This window comes from Narcine bancroftii, unplaced genomic scaffold (assembly GCF_036971445.1).
Source record: "Narcine bancroftii isolate sNarBan1 unplaced genomic scaffold, sNarBan1.hap1 Scaffold_149, whole genome shotgun sequence".
In the NCBI taxonomy this organism is placed as follows: Eukaryota; Metazoa; Chordata; class Chondrichthyes; order Torpediniformes; family Narcinidae; genus Narcine; species Narcine bancroftii.
In genome coordinates this window covers 5,931,001-5,952,811 of record NW_027211884.1, presented here as the reverse complement: position 1 = coordinate 5,952,811, position 21,811 = coordinate 5,931,001, and positions in this window count along the sequence as shown.

Sequence of the window (21,811 nt, the reverse complement as noted above, 5' to 3'; positions counted from 1 at the left end):
TAAATCTTCGTCCGCGAAGCCAAGCCAAAGAAAAAATTGTTAACACCAAAGTCCCTCTATTTTTCAAGGCATTCGGACAAGTAACTGAGAAATATTACATTTTAAACAAGGTACGTCAGGATCAGAAGGGTTGGAACATTATTGTTCAAGTGACACAACTTTAAAAAATAACATCTATCTTGATGAAGAATGTGATCCTACATCAGGAAAAACGGATGGAATCAGACACATTCTATGAGCATTGGGAAGCAAAGAAAAGGGATTGGTTTTCCATCCGTTCCGAATCGACCCAATGTCCCGACAGGTCCTCCCCGACTTGCGACCGTCATGGAGACCGAATGATCAGACAGATACCAAAACGGTCGCAGGTCGGAGTTTTCCACCCGTGTGAGGAGCCCTGAAGTCGAAGAGCATATTTTTAACATCAAATGATTTGCCAAATGAAAACAGAGACATGTGCGGATTGAGTTTGTGACTCAGTGTCTCGGGTTCCATCGGCTGGGAGCAGCCATCTTAATTTCTGTGCGCATGCGCGAGTCATCAGTTGGCGCTTGCGCAAAGGGTTCGCTTCGTGGCCGTCATTTGGCACATGCGTATCATCCGCACATGCGCAAACAGAACGCCAAGTGGCGAAACCACCGCGCATGCGCCAACCAAAAACGTCTAAATCTCCTTCTTGCCCCTCCTCCGCCCCCTGTCGCTGCTAGTTACCCCGCGGCCTCCGGCCTCGCCCTGTTGGCGCCATCAGGCCTCGCAACGACACCTCAGCTCCACCCAAACACCCTATCGGTACAGGCCTCTCACGGGTGGGTCCCGGCGTGCTGCTGGTCGCCCGCTTTCCCTGGACCGCGCGGCTGACGAAGGTCCCGGCAACTTCTTCCCGTTAGACCCGCTTTGACGCGACGGACCCCGAGTAGACGATGCCAAGGCCAAAATCCCGCCTCCTCACAGCAAGAGCCAATCAGCCCGCGAACCCGCCCATCAATCTAACCCTACTTGAGCATCCAATCCAATAGCGGCCTCACCGAATCAGCCCATTGGCTCGCGCAACTGAAGCAACCAATCAGCGAGCGATGGAACACATAGCCACACCCAATCAGCATCGCAAGACAGAAAAGAGAGGCAGTCGAAGAATCAGGAGACCCTTCGGCCCTTCCACTTTCAACTACCCCAACTATCAAATCATTGGGAAACACAGGATCACTTTGTGCTGGCTCCTGGATTCCTCTGATCTCAAGAAATACATTGTACCCCAACTACAAGGGAGACTATTTATTATCAATCGCTCCTTCATCTTTATTACCACTTCCAATTTAATGGAGGACACAAGTGGTTGTGTCAGCCAGCTGGACCGCCTCGGGGAACCTCATGGAGCAGGCAATCATGGTGAGAAGATAACTCGCCCCGTGGGAGGCCAGTAATGACCCTACAATGTCAATGTAGATATGGCTGAACCTACGTGGTGCTGAGTTGAATGTCTGGGGGTGATGCCTTCACGTATGTATGATTTGAATGTCTGGGGTGATGCCTTCACGCATGTCTGCATTTTGGTCATCTGGCAGAGTGTGCAGGTCTTGGCCCAGTGACAACCTGTTTCCGGAGGCTCTGCAAGACGAACCTACTGACCGCCATTTTGACAGGATTGATGGCTGGGTGCGTTAGGTTTTGCATCTCATCAAAAAACTGTCATCACCATTCTGCCGGTACAATGAGGCGGGGTTTGCCATTGAAATGTCGCAGAGGAGCGTCTACTTACCAGGGTTGATGGCAACATCCTCCAGCCTGAGCCTTGAAACTGCTGTCCTGCATTGAAAGATCTCAGGGTCTTCCTGCCATCACCTGCCTAGGGCGAAATAGTCTATTCCCTGGGACAGGGCCTGGACAGACTTGATTGCGAGATGAGGCAGTGCATCACCCATGATGTGTTGAATGTCTGTAGTGAACTCAGACTCATGTGAGAGGAGTCCAACACTTTATGGAAGGCAAAAGTTAACGGCTTCTGGTCCATGAAGACTCTGAATTGTCTACCTTCCAAAAAACAACTGAAGTACCTGACTGCCAGGTACAGCACCAATTGCTCTCAACCAAAGGTGCTGTAGTTGAGTTTGGGTGGCCAGAGGTGTCTGCTAAAGAAGGCCAGGGGCTACCGTTGCCCTTCGATGAATTGTTCCAGTGTGCCTCGTACTGTTGTGCTGGAAGCATCTACTGTGCGAATTTGGGTGTTTCTGGCCTGGTGTGTACCAGAAGTGTGGCGTTGGCCAGTGCGTCCTTGGCCTTCTGGAACCTCTCCAAATTCTCATTGTCCCAGGTAATGTCTTTACCTTTCTCCACAAGATGCGGGCCACTACCGGTATGAATCGGTGATAAAAATTAATCGTACCAGTGAATTCCTACAACCCCTTCACTGTGGGGGGAGGTTTGTGGAAGCACTGAACAGCCTCTACCTTTTTAAGCAGGGGTTTAGTTATGTTCCTGTTGATTTGACGCCCCAAGAAGTCGAACATTTCCAGCCTGAACTGGCAAGGTTTATAGTTAGTCCAAATTCCTGCAGACAGGCGCACAGTCACCTTAGATGGTCTCTGTTTAGCTTCATTGCCACCACTTTGACATCTTGTGGTAACTGCCACCCTCTGCTGTTGGAGAATATCCTCCTTGGTCTCAACCCTCAATGTGACTAAGAACCCCTGAAAGGCCCCTAATATTTTTGCCTTCATCACCACTCCTGGCAAGGCATTCCTGGCACCCACAACTCTGGGTAGATACCCCTGATATCTCCCCTAAACCTTCCTCCCTTTGCTTTGGGCAGATGTCATCATATTTGCTACCCCCATTTGGATTTCAGGCAGACCAAAGGGCATCTTTCACCGAGTTTCTGGTCTTCCAGCAGCTCTGGATGCTCTGCTCAGGGAACCACCCCTATGTATCCCATCGAGTCCTAGAGTCTCTATGTCAGCAATTCTCTGCTGACCACTGCCTGATGGCCTTGTGGTCAAAATTGTTTGTCGATCGAATTGTTCCGAGGAAGGAGATGTGGCAAAGTCCTGCTGACTGGGACATTGTGTGGCACCAGGGCCAGACAAATCTTTCGCAACACCTGAGCCAGGTAGAACCTCAGCACATAGCAGCTTTTGGTGTCCTTGCTCTTTGGTTCCACACACAGCCACACACAATGATGGCCATGCTGGTTACACCCTTGCCCCCGTTGATTGATGCCGAACATCGTCCTTCTCCAGACTCTACCCATTTTGGACCCCCACATGAATAGGAAGACTGTTTTGGGAATTGCCAGGGTGAAGGTGTGGGGATGGGCCACACCTGCCCCACGTGCAGCAGTACCGAGAGTTCCCTGCACCTTGCAACTTGCACCTTGCACCTGGTTATCAGGTTTTCGCCGATTGATAGAGTTGGGCATCTCTGTGGTTCTCGTTGTCTCCTGGATCTGAGGGGTCTCTGTACTGCTCCTGGTCTCCTGAAGCTGGGGGTCTCCAAAGTGCTCACCATCTCCTTGAGTTGGTGCATTTTTCTCCACCAGCCCCACATGACAACCAAGACCCCTGGATGGAGGGCAGAGGCACAGAGAGATCAGAGAGAACACGGGTAGTTTCAACAGGTTGGGGTCAATCCAGGTGCCTGATAACGGGAGGAAGCCAAGGGGAAGGAGGAAGCAGGTCATTCGATAGCAGGACATTGCGAGAGAGTGGATTCCTCGGACTCTTGAGAAGAGAAGGCGCTGGTTGATCCATCGGTTTAGGTGGGAAGGGTATAGACATGGCAGCTGACTGGAATTGTCAGCAGGGTACTGAGACCTGGTGGACGAGGGGAAGGAGGGTGCAGTGGTGTTCCGACGAGAGAGTGCTGAGGGAGAGGCAACATTGGTGGAACCTCAAGACAAGGGTCCCCTGATTATTTGCAGGAATGGGATTTGTAAAGAGACTCATAGATATCCAGCACAGAGCATCTTTGTCCCCCTGCCATCAGGAAAGAGATGTTGAGGAATAAAAGCAGAGCAGCCAGGCAGGGAATAGCTTCTTCTCACAGGCCGTGAGATTGACAAGGCAACATGAGCTGGATGGGAGCAAAGAATGAAAAAAGGGAGAGGAATATGGACTGATTACAACAGCCCGGCCAGCAGGAGAGAGGGGCTGAAGGGCCTGTTTGTGTGTTGTCTATCTGGACCAGCCTTTTGTGTTCAAGCTTTAAAAAGCCAACACATTTTTTAATTTAATTACAATGGTACAGAATGAATCAAGAGACAAGACGTCTGTCCAGCAGCGAGTGTCGAAGGCACTTCCTGAAATGGAGGCTCTAGAACCACAGGGAGGTTCTGGCTGCAATGAGGCCCAGCTTCTTCTGCAAGGTGGAGAGGAGAAGCAGGGGAAATGCAGGGGAACAGGTGGTGAGGGAGGGGGTAGGGATGCCTTCCTCCGTTCACCTCCCATTTCCTCTACCCCGTAGCCCTCCTCATTCCCCTGCCTGTTCCCCTCCCCAACCCCTCAACACCTGGACTGGTCCCAGCTGCAGAAGCGTGGCAACGACCACACACTTGTAATAGGTTGTCGGGACGCCGGTAGCAGGTTCTCCACCTCCCCTGACTGAGACGTTGGTTGGAGTCTAGAAGTTCTTCCTCTTGCTGAGAAAGATTTCCACCCCTCAGAGAGTCTCAGACCTCAGCAGTGGGACCATGGCTTATATTACCCAAAAGTTGTTTACTCATAGCTTATCTCTTAGAATAACTGATTTAATTATCTTCAAGGACTCCTGACAGTCTGCGACCAACAAAAGGCAACTGCATCTCTGGGCCTCATGGTGGAATTCAGATCATGTCTTCTGATTCACATCTATACATTCTTGCATAAGCTGGTCGAAATCCTCCATTACAGTTCCATAGAATGAACTTGTGATGTGATTTATAACCACTCTCTAACCTTGTTATGTGAGTGAGTCCCACATTCTGAACTTGTTATATCAGTGAGATCAACACTGAAAATGTTATGAGAGTGAGTTCCACGGTATAATCTTGTTTTCTTAGTGAATCCCACATTGTTAACATTATGTTAGTGAGTCCCACAGTGTAAACTTGTTATGTGAGTTATTTTCGCAGTGTGACCTGGTGATGTGAGTGTGTCCCACAGTTTGACATTGTTGTGTCAGTGAGTTCAATATTGAAAATGTAATGTTAGTGAGTTCCAGAGTGTAACCTGGTTATAACACTAACCTTGCTATGTGAGTCAGTTTAAAGTGTTATATTGTTATGGAAGTGAATTCCTCAGTGTCGTCCTTGTTTAGTTAATGAGTCTCAGAGTGTAACATTGGGATGTGAGTGAGTTCGACAGTATGACCTTGTTATGTGCGAGATTCCCACAGTGTAAACTTGTTATGTGAGTGAGTTCCACAGTATAAACTTGCTATGTAGTGAGTTCCACAGAAACTGTAGAAGAAAAACTAGTTGTGAATTCCTTCCTCACTGCTGCAGTGTGGAACTCTGGTCAATAGTTCCAGACTGTTAAGTTGAAGTGAATTAATACAACTCCCCTGGATCACGTGATCTCTATTGCCAAATCAGCTTCCTGTAGAGCTTTTCAAATCCAACTGCCTGAGTCACCTGACTCCAGGTGCTGCTTTCAGATAAAATCCTTGCTGACATCTGATAAATGATTGATGTATAAAGAATTATACTGAACCAATTTATTTCTTACATTGAGATCCTTATATGGATCTGCCCATATTAGCCAATCATATACAATATTCAGATCCATTTCCCACCTTTATCTTGACTCATGAACTCCTCATTTAAAAGTTCCTACTTGTAATAAACAGGACATCAGAGAAGTAAATTTTTTAACAATTCGTCTTTATAAGGAATTTCTATTTCAGTACAACATAGTTGGTCCAAACTTATCCTTCAAATATGCTCTTTGTTGGAAATAGAAAAAAAGATTGCTATGAGTTATAGATATTTATTTCTCAATTGCTCAAAGGACATTAATTGACCCCTTTCATAACAATCTTCCACGTTTATAATCTCCTTACGAAACCAACTATCCAGAAATTGATGATCCTTTGAAAAAGAAATGAGGATTTTGAATCAAAGCTATTCTGGGTGATGTACATCCACTTACACCAATTTCATCATTTATTTTATTCAATATATTAATCAAATGTTTCAACAATGGTGTATCTTTATCACCAACCATTAATTTCAATTCCCACTTTTATATAAATTCTTCTGCTTTTCACTCTCCTATTTTATTTGATTCTATTTTAACCCTTTCAAAAAAGAACCAAGAAATCTCATTTGAGCTGCTCGATACTAATTTTTTAAATGAGGAAGCTGTAATTCTGTCAATGTAGAATTTGCATTGAGAGAAACGCAGCGGTCTTTAGCGATCTTATTGAATTGGTTAAAATGGCATAACATGAGAGCAAATATTCCGGAGGAGTGTGGGCCACGTAACATGGGATTCACTCGGAAATGGGTTCACATAACATAAAAACATGATGCAGAAGAGGTTGTCTTGGTCTTCCGCATGATATAAATCACAAGATATAGGAGCAGAAGTAGGTCCATCGAGTCTATTCCACCATTCTTCCACTCAGCCCCACTGCCCAACTTTCTCCCCTTAACCCATAATTACTTGACTAATCAAATACCTGTCAATTTCTTCCTTAAATAAACCCAATGACCTCAGTTCCACAGATTCACGACCCACTGACAAAATTTGTTTTAAATCGACACCCTTTTATCCTGAAATTATGCTCTCTTGTTCTAGAATCCCCTACCATGGGAAACATCTTTGCCATATGTCCTCTGCTCAGGCCATCCAGCATTTGAAATGCCTCTGAGGTCCCCCTTATCCTTCTGTACTCCAACTAGTACAGTCAAAGAGTCAACAAATGTTCCTCATACACTAACCCTTTCATTCCTGATATCATTCCAGTAAATCATCTCTGAACCTTCCCCAACACCAGCACATCTTTTCTCAAATACGGCACCCAAAACTCTAAATCTGATTGAATGGAAAGGTAATTCTCCAACGACAAATAAACAACAATTAAATGATATTATGTCTGTTGAAATTTACAAAAAATTATTAAAGAGTCAAATAATAACTTTCAAAACATGCCGGAGCCCATTTATGGACAATTATCATAACCTGAAGCTTGGTGCTGTGTTACGAGAACAGAGGATCCCCAAACCCAGCAGCAATAGATATTCACCAAGACAAATGGTCACTTAAACAAGAGTTGATTTTAATTATCTTTAAACATGAAAACAGAATTACACTTTAACTGATCACTATTTTACTACTTGAATTTACTTTATCTAACTTAGCCCCCTTCTAATTCTAAGTGCACGTGTGTGTAATATGTCTGTAAGTTCAGAAAAGTTCTTTGGTTCACAGTTCAATCTCACTTCTCATTCCTCCAAGTTCACTGGTTGCAGGCCATTCTTATACTGTGTTCAGAATTTAACATATATAAAATTCATCAGGCTTTGGTGCTCTAAAGGTGAATGATTACCACTCGGAAGGTTCTTGTTGGTTTTCAGAGAAAGGTGTGTTGTTCAGGGAAGCATTAGTGTTTTTTTTTGACAAAGTACCAGATTCTGACGTCCGTTATCTCTTCAGAAAAGCTCTGATAGCTTAAGAATGGAGCAGAGCTGAGCCGGGACTTTTCAGGTATTTAAGGGAGTGTGTAGGGAGGGTTTGTTCTGGACCAACAATCTCACCAAATGACTCTGCTTGAAATCAAGATTCAAACCATTTTGAGGAATACAACAGGAATGGTTCAACAAGAGCCTGGTGTTCCCTGATCAGTTTTCTTTCAATAGTGGAAATGATTTTTTTTTTAAAGCCTGTTAATTTTCCTGATACAGATCTTTGTGTTTAACTTTCAGGTTGCTATCTGTTGTTAACTTGGAGGCCTTTAATGGGGTGACTGGGTGGAATCTTTGCTTTAACCCAGCAGTTCTCTTGCAATTTTCCAGCTGTTGGATGCAGTGCAGTTGCTTGCAAGTTTAGCAAGAGGGATTATGATGTGAAACTGCAAGTCACAGCGCCATTTTTGTTTTTGAAAATGCAAATATGAAAATTTTAACTTTGGTCTCCTTGGTTTGCTTAAGTTTACAGAGGGGACGTTGGGTCAAGCTGAGAAGAGAGAGTTGGATGCCCATTTGGTGAAGCTGAACAGGCAAAAAAGAAAACACAAAACAAGGGACTGAAAAAATAATGAAGCAGACTGAAGAGCTGTTGCAACCAAACCCAAGTAAAGAATTTAATTTTGTGCAGCGTACTTTAGAGACCAAACAATTTCAGCTTTTAGTGGTGACCTATTTAAATGAACAAAATCTGATTAGAATTGAAGTTTATGGAATGTTCAGAAGTTGCCACAAAAAGAAATGAGCATATAAATTAGATATTGTAATTAAGATAAATGAACAATACAATGAGCATGGTGTCACAGTATCTTCCTCACTCTACCATACATTACCGTTAAAAGTTCTCCCCAATATGAACCGATGTCAAAGTATATACCAGAATTTATCATACATCACTGTTAAACCTTCTCCCCATTGTGAATCCGGTGTCACAGTATCTCCCTCAGTCTTCCGTACATCACCATTAAACCTCTACCCACTGTGAATCTGGTGTCACTTTATCTGCCACAGTTTATTTTTTTAATCACCATTAAACCATATTCCCACAGTAAACCTGGTTTCACAGTGTCTGCCGCAGTTTATTGTATATCATTTTTAAACCTTCTCATTACTGAAAATGCGGAGTAATAGTATTTGACTCAGTCTACCGTACATCAACGTTAAACCTTATACCCACTGTGCACCTGGTGTCACAGTATCTGACACAGAAGAGGTTGGACAGGTATATGGATGAGAAGAAGATGGAGGATTATGGGCATTGTGCAGGGAGGTGGGACTAGAAAGGGGTGTTTGGTTCAGTGTGGACTAGAAGGGCCTAATGGCCTCTTTCAGTGCTGTAATTGTAATGTTATATATGTTATGTTATGTTATATAGTTTATAGTATATCACTGTTAAACATTCTCACTACTGTAAACTCGGTGTCACAGTATCTGCCAAAGTCTACTGTACATGACCGTTAAATTTTCTCCCCACTGTGAACCTGGTGTCACAGTATCTGATACAGTTTATCGGACATTACTGTTCAACGTTCTCACTGCTGTGAACCCAGTGTCACAATAAGTGTCTCACTCTCCCGTACATCATCGTTGAACCTTCTCCAACTGTGAACATGGTGTCACTGTATCTGCCTCAGTCTTCTGTACATGACATTAAATTTTCTCCCAACTGTGAACCTGGTGTCACTGTATCTGCCTCAGTCCTACCATACGTCACTGTTAAACCTTCTACCTTCTGTACACCTGGTGTCACATTATCTACCTCAACATACCATACATCACCATTAAACCTTCTCCCCACTGTACTCCTGGTGTCACATTATCTACCTCAACATACCATACATCACCATTAAACCTTCTCCCCACTGTACTCCTGGTGTCACATTATCTTCCTCAACATACCATACATCACCGTTAAACCTTATTCCCATGTGAACCTGGTGTTACAGTATCTGACACATTTCATAGTATATGACTGTTAAACCTTCCCACGAATGTAAATCCTATTATAAAATAATGCTCCCCTTCTAAATCTCGCAGTATTCTAATCCCCACCTATTTAAAAAATTCCAAAAAAAAAGAGAAAAATCAATCCCCAAACGAGCTACTCAAAAGTAGTAGCTCCCTAAAAATCTGGGTGTGGTAAAGTCCACAAATGGCAGGTGACTAAAGGACTCAGTGTCACCCACTCCCCCAGTCAGACTTTCACAAAGTATTGAAACAAAAACATTCAACCCAGTGATTCCAGTCCCAATGATTGTTCCGGATCTTCAATATCGAGAAGACTTTGCGTCAATTCAACTTTTTCATATTCTTCCCATTTCCATTACCATTGACCCTTCTCTTCGGTGACATTGGTGACGATCGCCCATTTCCTTGCATGCATCATGGTCATTTTCAAAAAACTGAGATTGAAAATTCCCATAAAAAGCTTTCAATACTGACGAGTAATGAAAAGCAAATTTATATCCCTTTCTCCACAATACTTTTTAAGCCGAATTAAATTCTCAGTGTCTTCTGATAATTTCTTGACTCAGATCTGCATTAAAAAAAACCCTATTATTTTGAACCATCATTGGAGCCTGATTTTGCCGTGCTTTCTGCACCGCCAATCGAAATATCATCTTCCTGTCTTGATATTTAAAACAGCAAATAAAAACTGCTGGTGGTAATTGGCCTGGAAATGGTTTCTTCCTTAACACTCTATTTGCTCGATCTAATTCCAGTCCATCCGGAAAGAATTCCCAGCCCAACACTTCCGGGATCCATTTCTTAAAAAACTTCACCGGATCCGAACCTTCCATATCTTCCAGAAGACCAACTATCTTAACATTACTTATTCGACTTTGGTTTTCCAATGAGTCAAACTTCTTCAATAATTCCTTCTTCTGAATCCCCCAATCTACAAAAGGATCTTCCACTTTTTCCATTTTTTACTAATGACGCTCCACTTGACTCTTGCATTCAAGAAACCCTCCTCAATCTTTTTAAAATGATCTTGCACAGTATCCACTGATGGTGTCCATCTCGTAACATCACTCTTAACTGCATTAATATCTTCCTTCGGAAAATTTACTTCTTCACAAACAGTGTTCATTTTAGTTTTCATTTCCGAAAATCCTTGAGTCATCTGATGAGTCATCTTCATTGACATATTTGACATATCGTCCATGAGCTGAGCAATCCCTTCCAGAATTGGAAACACAGAATCCAGTCCAGGATCGATCACCTCCCTTGAGGCCGACCTTCTTTTCCCTCAGTCCCCAGTTCTTCAAACTCTAATGAAGTTGAGCTTTCTTCTTCCTCCAAAGCAGTAGGTCCTCTTCCGGTGCGGCTGCAGGTCTGGACACCCAACGACAGTGTGCCAACCTCATCAGCTCACCGTCGCTTGGGCTCCCCCACAGCCCACACCTTCTCCAAAGGTCCGTGGACCCTTGACGCACTGCGCTTGCCCGGTAGGTCTACCAACACGCAGGTGCGTCATCCCCGGACCACCAGGCAATGCTGTGGGCTCGCGGGCCTGTCATGCGCCCGGGTTCACGAATACACGATTCGAAATTGGGCAAACTCAATGCTAAACTGGTGTAATACTTAGCTGGGCAGGAGTTCTATTAGGCTTGGAGACTCCAGTCGACGATTCTGTTGCTTCAACTTGATAGGTAGGCCTCAATTCTTTAACACTTTTGTAAGGTAATTTCTTCTGTAACTGAGTTTTCGATTTTTTTCACATTTGCAGCCGTTTTGATAGTTCACTATTCCAACGTCTATGAACAGTATTTTAATCACTTTTACAACTTTAAAAATTGACCATTTTATAGTCTAACTGGGGAAGGTGGCTTTTTGTCACAGTAGCTGACACAGTTTGGAGTAAATCACTGTTAAAGCTTCACATTACTCTGAATGCTGTCTCACAGTTTCTGCCTCAGTCTACCGTTCATCAACGTTAAACCTCCTCCCCCTGTTAACTTGGTGTGAAAGTTACTTTTTTAAGTTTACCACACATCACCATTAAACCTTCTACCCACTGTGAACCTGGTGTCACAGTATCTGACATCACTGTTAAACCTTCTCACCACTGTGAAAACTTTCTCACAGTTTCTACCTCAGTTTGATGTACATCTACTTTAAACCTTCTCCCCCTGTGAAGCTGGTATTACAATATCTGCCTCAGTTTCCCGTAGATTACCAGTAAATCTTCTCCCCATTGTGAGACCAGTTTTACTGTATCTGCCACAGTTTATCGTACATCACTATTATACCTTCTCATTACTGTGAAATCGGTGTTACAGTGTCTGCCAAAGTCTACCGTACATCACCAGTAAACCTTCTCCCCAATGTGAGCTTGGTGTTACTGCATCTACCACAATTTCTTGTAAATCACCGTTAAACATTCTCCCTTTTGTGAACCTGGTGTCACTATATTCGCCAAAGGTTATCGTACAGCTCTGTTAAACATATTCCCCACTATTAACCCGGTGTCACAGTAACTGTCTCAGTTTCCCATACATCACCAATAAACCTTCTTCCCAGTCTGAGCCCAGTATCAACGTATCTACGTAGTCTCCCATACATCACCATTAACCTCTACTGTACAGAGTCATCCAGCATTCAGGATCCACCTTCACACCAGACATTAATGTAAGAGGGAACTGTTTACTGTGGACAGATTAAAGCCAGCACACCTCAACCCCAATGAGCCAGCGGTCGCGGCTCAACCCAAGAAGCGAGGCTGCCCGACAAAAAAGGCCATTGGCACCGGTTCTGGGGGGGGGCTGTGTGGCGCATGCCATTAGGCATGTGATCCAGCCCCTCATGTCATGCATGCGGTGGGGCAGCCGTCCAAAATGGCACCGTCGTGGGTTTCTCCCCTACCTCGGCACCAGGCTCAGAAGCCCGTGAACTGCGGCCCACGTGACCCCCCGGTACGCTTCTCAGCCAAGTCTGGGCTGGGAACATAAGACCAGCCATGCAAACCTGAATAAAGGAATTTTTGCTCACTGAACTCAACCTGCCTGGTTGTAGCTGCCGCTACTGTAGTATCTTAGTTTCTTTTCCTTTCTTTTCTTTTTTATATATTATCAACATATATTTGTAAGCTCTGTAACATTGTGATTTGATTTTTAATTGTTATAACTTTCATATATATGTTGATTTAAATAAAATATTCAATGAAAGAAAATTCTTCAAGAATTGTGCAGAAGAAAATTTGGATGGGATGAAACTATCTCAGAATCCATTGCACAAGATTGGAGAAATTGGATTGAGTGTCTTCAAATACTTGGACGTTTGAAGTCAACAGACTTTGGAGTGGCCACGTTGCTGTTACACCATTTTGCTGATGTAGTGAAGGTGATTTTGATCCTGTCAGTTACTGAGTCCTGTGAAAACCAAGTGCGAGTACATGGTGGATTTGTAATGGGAAAAGCCAGAGTTACTCCATTAAAGTCAGTCACCAGACCTTGAATGGAATTGACTGCTGCTACTACGGTGAGCAAAATGGACACTATGTTAAGAAGAGAATTACAGATGGAGTTAGCAGATTCTGAGTTTTGGCCTGATAGTACATCAGTGCTTAAATATATTAATAATGAAATCATGAGGGTTCATATCTTTGTGACTTACAGAGAGAATGAAAACCTGGACAACAACAAATGTCAGATTTACCACAGGCCAGAGTTTCACCCGATTAATTCCCTTTTACATACGTGGAAGTTAATTATTTTGGTCCTTTTATATCCCAAGATCTTCCCATGATCTTCCAGTTTAAAGTGTAGTGTTACCAATGAAATTGCTGGGTCTGTCAAACATATCAGGACATCATCTGCAAATAGATTAATCTCATCTTCTTCCTGGTTTATTTACCCACGATCCTTTAATGTCTGGATCTCAGTGAATATCTTCCACCAACGGTTCTCGAATCAAAATGAAGGGAGCTGGAGATAATGGGCATCCCTGCCCACTACACCTGGTTCATGGGAATGCTGAGGACATTTGTCCATTAGGTACAACCCTAACTTTGGGCTTATAATATAATACCCTGATCTAATTTATAAAATTGGACTATTGTCTGATTATTTTAAACCCTTTTCTGTTTATTTAATGAATACATAAAAGCCCTTCAGGTCTGTAATATTTCAATATTATATATCTATTATAAAAGCCCTCTCTGCTCAGCAAGTTTCTGCCATTAAATACTGGGCCAAAATAACAAATTAAATCTTGCTTTGGATCCTGTTTTTATCGGTTCATTTGATCCAAGATAGACCTTTGCTCCAACTATGAACTTTATGGCCTGTGTGAAGAGGTGATAACAGAGCCAGTTCCTTGTTACTAGTTGTAATTCCCCAACTTCTGCTGGGAATGTAATAAATGGAAAGAGTATAGCATTTGGATCAGGCTTGCTTTAGATAATTTTGGAAAAATCAGTGAATCGCCCTTCATGGGCCATGACGGAATTACAGTTTTCCAAAAAAGTTCTACAATAGGATCATTTTCACCATTTTCCAAATTTGACACATAATCCATGATTGAAAAACTGATAGAGAATTTTGGCCAATTTAGGAACTGTTTTGGGCTAAATAGTTTTACATTGGGCAACCCTATGATAGATAACCATCTTTTTCCACCATCCTTGTTGGATGTAGATTTCAAGGATTGTATAGAATAGATATTCAAAGTTTCAATTACCCCTTTATTTCAGTTAATTTTGCCACATTCAAACAATTATCAACTAAATTTTGAACTTAGTAATCACTCTTTTTGGACATTGAAAATTTAGACATTTTCTTCAACCTAAGATGTTGGATTTTCCGTGAATTTATAAGACTAATGTTCTTCTTCTATTTCTTTAAATTTATGGCATTATGTTCATGGTGGATTAATAGCATGTATTTATAATAATGTATTGGGTTTAAAATCCAATATTAAGAGCAGTTGGGAATGAGATTTAAATATAAAATTTCCAGAAGTAGCTTGGTATTCTATTCTCAATCGGATTAATGACTCTTCACTTTATGCTAGGCATTTATTTTTACAATTTAAGATGGTACAGGAATACATATGTCCAAACTGAAACTATCTCGCTTGTATGCAGGTGTTGATTCACTATGTGAGAAATTTAAAATTTTCCAAGTCTCTTTAATTCTTCTGTTTTTGGAATGCCCAAACTTAGAGAAATTCAGGAAAGGCATTTTTCAAACTTTATCAATGGTTCTTACTATCAATTTTGAACTTGTCCGTTAATTGCACTGTTTGGTTTTTCTCGTGATCCAGATAAACCATTGTCGGCAGCTCAGGAAAAAAAAATTTGAGCTTTTGCTACGTTAATAGCCAGATGAGCAATGTAATTGAAATGGAAAGATGATTCTTCCCTGACCCATACACTGATTACATGATGAAATGTCCTTTTAAGTTTAGAGACAATCATATCTAATATTAAAGATAGAAAGTTCCAATTGATGAAATAATGGGGGCCCATTCTTAGATTTTCTACAATTGGAGGAACTAAATGTGTGTTTTGGCCGTTCATTGCCTGTTCTCTGGGGGCTGCCAGCTGTTCCACACGATTGGTCTTTTCTTCATTACATAAGGTAACCTTGATTAGAGGGAGAGGTTGGATTAGACCTAATTTTTAGGTTTTTTTTTAGTTTTAGCTTTTAATTTTTTCTTTTTTCCTTCCATTTAATTTATTTCAGTAAACAGGTTAGACGGTGTTCTATAGATTATTTCTGATCAATTGTTTTGGAGGTTAATGAAACAGTTTGACATTGTGTTCAAGATGGTTAAAAGAGAGAAAGAGTAAACACTCTTTATTCTGAATAAGATGGCATCTAAAGGATGACATGGTTGGTGTGGAAATTAGCACAACACCATCACAGCACCAGTGATTGGGACCGGACCTGGGTTCAGGTCCTCCACTGTCTATAAAGAGTTTGAAAGTCTTCCCTGTATCTGCGTGGATTTTCCCCAGTGGCTCTGGTTTCCATGATCCATTCAAAATGTGCAGGGGGTGTAGGTTAATGGTGTAAATTGGGCAGCATGGCTTCAGGGCATGAGATGTTCTGCTACCATGCTGTATGTCTAAATTAAAAATTAACTGAATATGCAATATAAACGTAACTCCTTTTATGGCATCACGTGCGCATGTGCCTTCTCATAACATTTACTGGGTGATCTCTAAAATTTCTTGATTGATCAAGAACAGTCTCTTCTCCTTTCTGAAACCTCTCATGCCTGAGTTCATCCCGGTAACCATGTGTGTGTCCTCTCACCAAATTGTTTAAGAATCAGTGGCCATAACTAAATCTTTCAGGTTCACATCCTTCCTCCCAGTTTTGTAGTTGAGTCTAATTCTTTGAATTATATTGTCATTACATGTACAACATAGATGTTGTATTTAAAATATAAAACAATCCACATCAGTCATCAAGGTGCCATTTACACCTACCTGAGGGATGTGAGAGGACATCAGTACCCAGAGGAAAAAATACAAAGTGTAATCTATAACTACCCTCTACTACCTCCCTCCTCCCCTCCCATCTCTCCAAGCACCTATAACCCTCACCCCTACAGAGCTTATATTAAAAAACTGAATGACATCGTCTCATAACAGGCTGTTACGGTGCGCCATCCATTTACATCTTGCAACACGTATAAGGCTTTTACTTAAAATCTCAAACCATACATTCCAAATACCAACTCCACATCTTTATAAAAAAAGAATAATTATTTTGCAAATTATACATTATTTTCTTAAAGTAAATACATGATTGAATTTCATTGTGTCATCTATAAATACTCAATTCAACATCATTTTTCCAAGTTGCAGCTATACATTTTCTAGCCACTGCTAATTCTAAACGAATATATGCAATTTGAGGTTTCTCCAAGCGTAAATTTGCCATAATTGTATTCATGTATCCCAGTAATCATACCCATGGATCCACATATAAATCCATTTGAAAAGAAATCGCAAAAATTTAATCACTTTTTACCAAAAGGGCTTCAACTTTAAACATTCCCACGCTGAGTATAAAAAAAGTACCTGTCTGATCACCAAATCAAAAACACAAATCTGACCCACTAAATCCATATTTTGTCAGTTTTTCAGGAGTTCAATATAACTGATGCAGAAAGTTATAATTAACTAAACTATATCGTACATTAATTAATTTCATAACACTAACCAAACACATGTAAGACCACTCATCCACAGAAATAGGAACACATAAATCCTTCTCCCATCTATCCTTTATTTTAAATATATCTACCTTTTTCATCTCTTTGTGTAATAACACATCATTTCAGAAACAAATCCCTTTTTTCCCCTTATCAACAATGAATCTCTCAAATTTCATTTGACCAGGTTATACTAAATTTCTACCAAAGCATTCCAATAATAAATCTTGTACTTGATAGTAAGCAAATAAAGTATTTTGCGATATTCCAAATTTCTCTCTGTCTATTAAACCAAAGAAGTGAATCGACTTCAAAACAGTCCTCCAATAATATCACTTCTTTTGATTCCTAATCGTTCAAATAAGAATTATTCATAGAAAATGAAATTGTCTGATTCTGATATAATGGTGTCTTAGCTGAAATATTACCTTTCGATCCTATAAACTGATTCCATTTATACCATACTCCTATCAAATGTTTCAATACTGGCAGTTGATACTACTGCAAAAGCAGAGGATTCCATTTATATATAAAATAATGTATTGTTCTTTCTTGTATTTGATCCCTCTCCACATTCACCCACATCGGAGGTTGGTCAATATCAAACACTCTATTAATAAATTTTAATTGTGCTACTTGATAATAATTTTGAAAATGTGGTAATTGATGACCTCCCAAAACATACCTCCATGTTAACTTTTGCATAGAGATTCGAGACAACATACCATTCCATAGAAAGAAACAATCTGCTTTATTTAATTCCTGAAAGATCTTTCCCAGTATAACACTCAGAATAGATTGAAACAAATACTGAATGCGAGGATATATATTCAATTTAATACAATTTACCCATCCAATCAGTGTTAGCAGTAACTCCTTCCATCTATTTAAATCAAACTTAATCTTATTTAATAATGGTACACAATTTAAGCTGTATAAATTTTGATACTCTTTATCCATTATAATGCCCAAATAATTTTATTTGACCATTTAAACTTCATAAGTTGTTTACAATCTGAATAATATCCATCTGATATTAGTAATATCTCACTTTACTTTATAACCTGACATTACCCCGTATCTTTTCAACAAATTTTGTAATGGTTCTAAAGAATTCTTAGGTTGAGACAAATATATCAACACATCATCTGCAAACAGATTAATTTTATACTCTTGCCCACCAAATGTAATTCCCTTAATATTCATTTCGTGCCTAATTGCTTGGTTCCATAACTAATGCAAATAAGGCTTGTGACAGCGGATGACCCTGTCTAGTTGATCTAAACAAATTAAATGCCTTCAAAATCTGTCCATTCGTCACCACCCGAGCAAAGGATTAGAATATAATGCCTTAACCCAACTGGTAAAGAGTGGTCCAAATTTATATTTTTCTAACACCTTAAATAAAAATTCCACTCCACACTGTGGAAAGCCGTTTCCACGTCTAGCGCTAATATCATTGTCTGGTTGAGTTGTCTTGAAGCATTAATTATTGTAATTAATTTAGTAATATTATCAGCTGAACATCTGTCCTTGATAAATCCTGCTTGATCCACATGTACTAATTGCGGTAAAAAGTTAGCCAATCTGTTTGCTAAAACCTTTGCTACAATTTTGTAATCTACATTCAAGATTAATATTTATTAATATTAGTCTGTATGAGACAACTTTTAATGGATCTCTGTCTTTCTTTGGGATAACTGTTATTAATGCCCTTGAAAACCACTCTGGAAATAAACCTGTATCAGTGGCTTGTTATTCCGGAAATAACAAATCATAAAATTCTTTCTAAAATTCCAATGTAAATCCATCTTCTCCAGGTGATTTTCCACTTGGCATAGATTGTAACACCTCCTTAAGTTCCAAATCAGTAAATGAACCATCCAAAGTCTTAATATCCACTTCCTCTAATAAAGGTAAATTTAAATTTGACAAAAAACAATCAATCTGCTCCATATCCGAATTCCCTTCAGATAAAGTCCCGATAAAATGTACAAAATTCATCATTAATATCCTGTGGTTTATGTTATCTCTGAATTTCTCCTAACTGCATTCTAGACACTTGTTCAGTTTCCAATTGCCAAGCTAAAACCTTATGTGCTCTCTCCCTCAACTCATAGTAGAGCTGTTTCCATCATTGAATTATTTTTTCACAATTGTATTGTAACAAAGCTTCAATTTGGACAACTGTATTTTATTATCCTCAGTTGAATTTTTCTTAAATGTCTTCTCTAATGTTGCAATTTCTTTCTCTAAGCCCTGAATTTCTGCTATATATTGTTTCTTCACTTGTTCTATATAACTAATAATTTGACCTCGTAAATATCTTTTTTAAAGTATCCCATAACATAAACTTACTTTGAACTGATCCCTCATTCGTTTCTAAAAAAACCTAATCTGATCTCTTACAAGCGTAATAATTTCAGGTTTTTTTTTAAACAACGTTTCATTAAATCACCAACAATAACAAGTTTCCACCATCTCAGCGATACTACGTGAAATTAACAATAATGAGTGATCTGACAGAATCCTACTCTTATACTCAGCCTGTCTGATTCGATCCTGCAAATGGGCTGATACCAAAAAAATGTATTCTTGAAACCGAATCATGACGTGCAGAATAAAAGGAAAAATCCTTTTTGGTCGGATTCCTCCGTTCCCATATTTCCACTAAATTTAAAACCCCCATTAACTCAGTTATTCTTTTTGCCATTTTGTCTTTTTTCACAATTTTTGGAGATTTAATCAACAACGGATCCAAACAACAATTAAAATCTCCTCCAACCATAATATTCTCATTGATTGATTCAAATATAAAAATGCATCAGGAACAAAGTGAACATCATCTTCATTCAGTCCGTAAAAATTCATCCATGTCCAAGCCTCTGAAAATAGTTTCCAATTAACCTTCAAAACCCTCTCTACATGAGCAGAAAAAGATTCTAAAAAGGCACCTTTTTATGTATCTCCCGATAGTTTTTACCTGGCCCACCAGGAGTCACTGTTTTCACTTTTGTACATGGTTTTTCATTGTTTGAGAAGATTTTATAATTTGCAATGTTTTCCCGAGAATTTTAACAGCTCTTGGCTAATATTGTGAACTCCGAGTTGCGCACATATTGAAATATGAAAATAAAGTATCTATTTTGAGGAACAGAAGGAAAGGACACTGCTGGTGACACATCTCAAAGAGCAAAGGTGCAGGAAGGGGGAACATTGCAGAGTGTGTCGAAAGAACCAAACACTTGTTGATCCAAACCAAGACTTTTATTAACTAAAAGACTGGAGCATATCATAAGTGGGTCGACCAGTCCAGAATGACCTGGTCTGGCTAGGAGAAATCCTTTAAGACCTGCCAGTAGGTGTGGCTACACTCTCAGCCAATCACAGTCATCCTAAAGTACACTCTGGACAGATACACATTGGTGTTAGAATCTGTACTATCAGGGGGAACGACCAGAAGGCAATTGCTGTGTTATGTGGCTTTCTGCAGGTGTGCAGAAATGCTGGGAAACAATTCTGGGGGCCATTTCTTTTTCTTCACCCGTTACAGAGCAGCAGGTAGCTGGGAGAAAACAGCAAGGCTGCAGAGAGACAGATAGATTAGGAGAATGGAAAAAGAAGAGGCCAGTGAATTCCAAAGTAGGAAAATGTCTGGTCATGAACTTTGGGAGAAGGAATAAAAGGGCCGATTGAAAATTCTGGGGGAGATGGACCTTGGCATCGCCGTGCAGGATGCCCCATAGGTTAACTTCCATGTTGGTGGTCAATCAGCTGATTGGAATGTTGGTATTCATATCACAAAGAATAGGATATAAGAGCAGGGATGTGATGTTGAGGCTTAAGAAGGCACTGGCGAGGCTGCACCTGCAGTAGCGGAGAGAGTTTTGGGCTCCTTATTGAAGAAAGGATGTGCTGGCATTGCAGAAGATTCACAAGAATGATTCCTGGAATGAAGGGATTAATATATGAGGAAGGTTTGATGGATCTTGGACTATACTCCTTGGTGTTCAGAAGAATGATGAGTGGTAGGGGTCCTAAGAAGCACTTCGAATGTTGAGAAGCCTGGATACAGTAGATTTGGTAAAATTATCTCCCATGTTAGAGGAGTCAAGGACGAGAGAGCACAACTTCAGGGTTGAAGGATTCCCACTAAAAACAGAGGTGCAGAGGGATTTCTTGACACACAGACTGCAGAACCTCTTGAATTTTTTAACTGGTGGCTGCAGTGACCAAATCATTGGGTGCATTTAATGCACTTCAACTCTGTCTGCTGCAACAGGGTGGATCTCCCTGTGGCCACCCATTTCAATGCTTACATGGCTGACCGTGGACTCAAGCACATTTAGATTCTGATGAAAACAATTCATTAAATCAGTAAAAGTTCAACCACAGCAACTGCTGGAATATAAGTTATACAAAACTGCTGGAAAAAGCAGGTCAGGAAGCAGAGAAACCAAGAACTGGAGAAGTAAGAAAACAAGTGTATTTGAATTGACAGGCTGGAGAAAACACAGAATAGGTGTTGGGAAATTTGCAAAGAAAGTCCTGGCCAAATAATGTAAGAAGCAGCCAAGTGGAACCACAAGATGCCCCTGTTATGCAATTTCCCCAGGTGGCACATTTTTGTGGCCTTGTCTTGAGATGTGCATCTATATGTGGTGCTTAAAAACCCACCGTTAAGCTGGAGGAGCTCAGCCCGGATTTTCAGTGTCCATAGGAGATCAAGATATATTCCCAACATTTCAGTCCTGAGCCCTTCTTCAAGGAATGAGCCAGATACAGGAACTCTTAGAAAAGGCACTTTCAGGTGGCCAAATGCCCCACTTGTAAAGCCCCATATAATGGCAATATGGGATGCCGGAAGGCCACCTGAATGCGCAGGATGCGCCTGCCAAATGAACTTGGTAACCCTCCTCCGAGAGGTATAATCGGCACAACACAGAAATGTTGTGGTGCCGGGTGGAGGTGTTTGTTGAG